At 40.6% G+C, this 5,612-nt stretch overlaps 1 long non-coding RNA gene across 1 annotated transcript; it reads right to left on the reverse strand.

The window, feature by feature from the left end:
• Positions 1-1,646: 1,646 nt before the first annotated feature.
• Positions 1,647-2,953, reverse strand: LOC309534629. The gene is made up of 2 exons (XR_014220816.1): positions 1,864-2,953; positions 1,647-1,821 (listed from the first exon to the last, which is right to left on the reverse strand). It is a non-coding gene; the product is annotated as an uncharacterized lncRNA (long non-coding RNA).
• Between the last annotated feature and the right edge of the window lie 2,659 nt (positions 2,954-5,612).

Below are 5,612 nucleotides of genomic sequence, written 5' to 3' on the forward strand. Positions count from 1 at the left end.
GGGGGGGGGGGGGAGATACTCCACTGGAGATAGCAATATGATGAGGGAAAGCCTTCCTTCTAGGTACAGGGAATAAATTTGATTCAATTGCATTTAGGAGAGAATCTAGCTGAATTGCACTTTCTGAAATCATATATAAACCTAGACACAGTCAACCTTCAAAATTCACACCTCCAAATTTTGCAATATGGCCCTACAACCAAGTAATGCATGCAAAAATGAAAATATTGGGTAAAGTGTGGCCAGAAATATTAGTGAAAATAATATGCAAAATGAATTATGTTAGAAGAAATTGCTTGCAGAAATATATATATATGTATATATATATTTGCAAATTGATGTTGAAATTTGGAGAACTGGATTTAAATTTAAATTTGAAAAAAACAAATAAAAACCTGTCCGAAATCTAAAATGACAGTCATTGGTTGCTACTACCAAAGACTCGGTAGAAGCAGCCCTGAAGCACCTTTCTGAGTAACCTGCAATATGTCTCAGGGAACACTCTGCACATGGCCAGCCACACATATGCACTAATCTAATAATTCTTCCCCATTTGTATCTTGACTTGTAACACACTCCCATGACATACAATGCCATGTAAAATGTGACCTAGTGAATGTGTCCATCTGCTTTCCTTGAGTAAAAGCAATATACTTCATGCACAGGACAATTCATTTCATTACTAAAGTATACTGAAAGTGGTTTAATGCAATCTGGTCTCTCTACGCAGAATATATAGCATTCTGACTCAAATTTGATTACTCCTCCTTCCCCGTGATGCACGTTCCTAAGGTTCTTCTGTAGAGTCTGTTTCCAAGAAGCTAATGTGCTGCTAGATATTCCATATGCCCATAATTTCATGCAGAGGATGGTGTGGCTGGCGGTATTTAAAGCATACGTCAGATCCTAGGAACACAATCCTACACAAATGCCACATTCATATACAGATCTGGTTGGCACATTTGAAGGAAACTTAGGAAGGTGCAACAACTTGGGAAATATTCAGGCTGGTAAATATGTATGAGCTGAAAATTGTAATGGGATAGTGAATGGGTTTGCGTTAAGGCTTTGCGGTAATTTTGGATGATGGAGGCAAGGTCTGTATTACAGGTTGCAGGGAGTTAAAAACCATCTTGATTCTAAATTGAATGGCAATTGGCAATTTTCCTATGGAAAAGAAAAGTTGGACTGGAAACAGACCATTGTTGTTTATTTTTTAAAAGAGAGCCAATAGTTGTTTTGAGAAAAGCATGGTTTGTCCTGCTGTCACCTCTAGTCATGGGGGGGGGGTTGGTTGGTGGGGGAGGTGACAATCAAATGAATGTACCCACTACAAAACTACAACAAGCATCCTTTTAAAACGCTTTCAACTCTTCTCCAAAACTATACTTGTTGAGGGATAGTAAAGCACAATATCTCTGGCATTAAATTCCAAGGATGATCACAACAGGGGTGTGACGATCACACAGGGCCCCCAGACGTTTCACGGTCTATTGACCCTGTGCCACCACTGTGGTTGCTTTCTTCACTGCCACCACCCCGCTTCTCACGGGGACACACGGAGTCCAGACAGTTGTTAACATAAACAAATAATCAAGTTTATTTTTAAGTGCAGGAATAAGCGTATGGTTTTGGTTTATTTTTCTCTTGTCAGTTTCTTAAATCTTAGTTCCTAACAACTTCAAACTGAATTATTCCCAACTATCTATCTAACTCCCTAACAATTCCTCTCACTCTCTCACAATACAACTTGACCAACCCACTGCCTATTCCACCCTCCTCCTTCTCCAACACCCAAGCCTCAACTCCCAACTGACAAACCTCAACTCCCAACTGACAAACCTCAACTCCCAACTCCCAAACCTCAACTGACTTTTCAAAACCTCCCACTCTATCTTTTACTCCCCCCTTGCATTCTCACTGGCCAATCAGATCACACCCATTTTAACCCTTTCCTTGACCCATCCTAGGAGGCAAACACCACAAGGGGCATTTCAGCCCCTTGCTTTCAGATTGCAAAGGACAAGCCCAGCTCGACCAGACCAAAAGGCCCACTTATTCTAGCATCTTGTTCTCTGGAACGACAGTGGATGATTCAAGAGGAACAATAAACATGTTGGAGCACATGCTAGCCACAAGGAGAGTCAAAAAGATATTGACTTTATTACTTGGTTGCCATCACTGGCATCTGAGCTCCTACTCTTTGGGTTTCATATTAGTTTAGAATTTGATATCTATTTTCTGCCAATATTAATCCTATACAATGGTTTAAATGTGAAGCGTGCATATTTTCCTCTTCTTTTGAGATAACAACAAGAGTGCAAACTTGTCTTCTCTGAAAATAGACTAAGGTTGCACTCTTATAGGTGCCTATTCAGAAGGAAGTTCAAGGGAGCTTACTCCTAGTTGAGCACAGGATTGCAGCCCAAATTGCCAGGAACTCTATGAAACACTCATAGAAAATACGGTCAGAAATGTTACCAGGTGAATCTTTTTGCTGGCACTATAAACTTAAGCCCGGCAATTAAGCTACAAGTGATAAAGCCTAGAAGGTTGTGGGCTCTAAAGCTCTTTGATGGCTCATAATCCATTCTTCCTCTTGGGCATCTGAAAATTCTTGATGAAGTAGCTGAAATTGTTATCGCCCAGCCCGATGGGGATTTTTCACTTGGTCTAATTCTCTGTGGCTTTGTGTTTCATGTAGCATCAAATCAAGGAGCATGAGAGTGGCTCCTTGGATGGTGTAGGAGAAAATGGGAAACTGTACATTGAAGCCTACCCAAACTTGAAACAAAACTGTGAAAAAATAAAATCATCAGCAAGTCCGGAACGATTGCATTTCCACATGTCAAAGTTTGCCTTTGGGACTTTTATATGGTTGGAATCAACCACGGATTAATTAGAAGCTGATTGCTACAGCAGGAAACAGTGCATGCCAGTCAGAACAAAATGGAAAGGGTAAAAACTATAAACAGGCCTCTCTCATATTCATGCAACTCCATAAGTTTTAATAGAAATTGTGTCTCCAAATTATGTGGTAGAAGAGGAAATGGGAAGAGTGTGGGAATGTTCAGGGAGGCAGGAGAGGATATATTGTTTAATGATATCGTTCTGAACTTGCGTTGGCAAGTTCTAGATCTTAGCAGAGTTTAAACATTCCCCTTTAAACGCACAGTGGTTTGCTTGTTGCAGGCTCATCTGAATCTCTATATAAGATTCCTGGTAAGATCCCTTCTATTCTCTTTAAAAGAATAGACACGACAAAGGAAATAAGAAGGAAGGATTATAAACTTTTTCAATACGCAGTTACAGCAGCAAGAATTCTACTGGCCCAGAAGTGGAAACAAGAGGAAACACCGACGAAAGAGGAATGGAGGATGAAATTAACAGACTATGCAGAACTGGACAAGTTAACAGGGAAAGTTAGATATCTTCGAGACCAAAAGTTCATCGAGGACTGGGGGAAATTTGTGGAATATCTGAAAAGTACATGTGAAGTACAAACAACGCTAGTGGGGTCTAAAGAAGCACTGTAAAAGCTGAGGTATATTGTTAAATGAAAATGGATTATTGGAGGGGGGACTAATGGCAATAGAGAACAGAAGAAATGTGTAATGCGTATGGATGATTGTCAGAGAAGTTGAAGGAAGTCCAAAAGTATGGAATTTGTGAAAATTTGGATCAAAATTGTATATTTATGTTAAAAATTAATAAAAAGCATTTAAAAAAAGAATAGACACGACAATCTTATTAAAGTCAATATAAAAGTAGTTTACTCACATTCATTCAGTTCACAGTTGGATCCTTGAAGGCAGACTTAGGTTACAAAAGTATATACACATGTGGAACTATCCCATAAGCGAGTTAGTCCCAAATGACTGCAAACACGCAGTCACTTCTGCTAACACGTAAAAAAGCAAAATGGAGAAAAGGAGCAAAAGAAAGAGGTGTGCTCCCCTGCCCAGATTAGGCCACGCCCACATCTAGTCACATGCAGAGGAAGTTTGTCCCAGCTCAGGAGGAAACAGGAAGTTTTCTCCTGGCTGGTACAAAGCACCCCCTAGCATGTCCATTCTAGTAATGCTTTACTTGACTGCTATGTGTTTCACATCCCAGAAAGAGAAGGGATAAGAAGTAGACAAAGAATACATTCCACCCGCACAATCACTGTGTGTGCATGTTAATTTTTACACAACCTTTTATACAAATAAAATAAAATAGCAGATTAATGTGGCAATGGGGTTAAATAGACTTTTGAATGAACACTTGCTAAGTGACACTAACTGGAAATAGATGGGCTCGGCCCACCTGACCATCAGGGATTACATTTGTAAAGGAAGGAGGACATCATGGGCTTCAGGCAGCACTACATATTTCGTACACATTGAGAGTTCCATCTGTGGCAATGGAACAAACAAGTATATATCAATGTATAGCAGTGGCTAATATCCGGAATAGCAAAGAGTCCATGAACTCTTTGTTTACAAGAATCCATGATGCAGCACCTTGATGTGACTGCACAAAAGCAAAATAGAGCAATGACAAACCCGCCATCAGGAGCAAATAATAATAATAATAATAATAATAATAATAATAATAATAATAATAATAATAAAGTATTTATACCCCGCCCATCTGGCCGGTCTTCCCCAGCCACTCTGGGTGGCTTCCAACAAAATATTAAAATACAGTAATGCATCAAACATTACAAGCTTCCCTAAACAGGGCTGCCTTCGGATGTCTTCTAAAAGTCTGGTAGTTGTTGTTTTCTTTGACATCTGGTGGGAGGGTGTTCCACAGGGCGGGTGCCAATGGGAGTGGACATTTTCCATTGTTTTCATCTCTACTAGTCCCTCCTGTGATCATACTGTCTGGCTGGCCATGTGAGGAGATACTCCACCCCACTCCCCCAGGGACTAAACCATCTGGTACTTCCAGAGCCTCGATTTCTTGGTAGCATACTTAGAAGTGGGATCTATTCTCCCCCATGGTATCTGTGGAATCTTCCAAGAGCAGCAATTGAAATACAATGATCACCAGCAACAACATCTAATTCCTGTTGTTGTTCCCTAGATCTTCTGTTACGTCTCCTCTGCCTTATGAAAAAATCTTATTATTGTGTTATTATTTATCCATTTTCACTTATTGCCATTCGCCCCGGAGGCCTGCTGTGAGTCAGAAAGACAAGGCATAATATTGCAAGTAAATAAATTAAATCACATATTACACCCAGCCAGGAGAATTATATGACAGTGTAGGCAAAAGAAGCTAAAGATGGCAAGAACAAAGAAATCTATACTGTTGTCACCCCCCCCCCCCATTGCAGTATAATCTGTGGTGGTCCCTTAACTGCCTAGTGGTAGGACTGGGTGGCTCAGCCAATGAGAACACGGAAGAAAGCAGTGCTGACTACCCCAACAAGAGAATGTAAAGGTAAAGTAAAGTAAAGGTAAAGGACCCCTGGATGGTTAAGTCCAGTCATAGGTGGCTATGGGTTTGCAGTGCTCATCTTGCTTTCAGGCCAAGGGAGCCGGCATTTGTCCACAGACAGCTTTCCAGGTCATGTGGCCAGCATGACTAAACCGCTTCTGGTGCAACGGAACACCATGACA

The sequence above is a fragment of the Podarcis vaucheri genome (genome assembly GCF_965113315.1).
Source record: "Podarcis vaucheri genome assembly, chromosome: 6".
In the NCBI taxonomy this organism is placed as follows: Eukaryota; Metazoa; Chordata; class Lepidosauria; order Squamata; family Lacertidae; genus Podarcis; species Podarcis vaucheri.